This window comes from Capsicum annuum, unplaced genomic scaffold (genome assembly GCF_002878395.1).
Source record: "Capsicum annuum cultivar UCD-10X-F1 unplaced genomic scaffold, UCD10Xv1.1 ctg4706, whole genome shotgun sequence".
In the NCBI taxonomy this organism is placed as follows: Eukaryota; Viridiplantae; Streptophyta; class Magnoliopsida; order Solanales; family Solanaceae; genus Capsicum; species Capsicum annuum.
Genome location: NW_025854677.1, coordinates 15,764 through 16,790, shown reverse-complemented (window position 1 = coordinate 16,790; position 1,027 = coordinate 15,764).

Sequence of the window (1,027 nt, the reverse complement as noted above, 5' to 3'; positions counted from 1 at the left end):
ATAGAGAGAGAGAGAGAGAGAGAGAGAGAGTTATATATTAATTTATAAAATACACATGTATACGTTTAATATGTAGAGCTTTAGAAAATATATACACATATATACATGCCATTCAATATATACATACTACTTTAAATAAAATATACTACAATATATATACTATAATATATACAGACACTATATATATATAGTTATATACTAATTTGTAAAATATATACACATGTATACGTTAAATATATACGTCTATAGAAGATATATACACGTGTATACGTACCATTCAATATATACATACTACTTTAAATAAAATATACGACAATATATAAACACACTATATGTATATAGTTATATACTAATTTGTAAAACATATACTCATGTATATGTTAAATATATACGTCTATAGAAGATATGTACACATGTATACGTACCATTCAATATATACACACTAATTTAAAATATATGTCCTCCTTTAAACAAAGCATATGTTATTTAATATAATAAATTAATAACACTTTGTTGTAAATTATTAATATATTAAAACTAAGTATTTAATTTAAACTAAAAATTCAATTTAGATTACTAAATGAAAAAAATTACAAAGTAAGGACTAAGGAGTGAATAATGTTGAATTTATTGATTGCAAAATGATCCAAAATTTATAATTTACATGGATGAAAAATCTATAAATTTTGCATCATTTTTTCCAACTCATTCATGTTAATATTAATGGGAACTTGCATAGGATAGTCAAAGTCAACAGGTCCAAAACCATGCATTGGACTTAATTCTGCCGAGTTCTCCCGTGAAGTCATATTTTCTTCAAGTCTTTGCTCGTCGTTGAGCTCAACTTCCATTCCTTGATTTCTTTGTTCGCCTCTAATCCAATCTCTAAGACAAACTAGTACATTCATTGCATTGCTTCCCAATGAATGTCGGTTGTCTCTAAGCTGCTATCGTCCCAGACTAAAAGCGCTCTCCGATGAAACGGTTGACATTAGAACATTCAGGATATCTCTAGCTAATCTTGAAA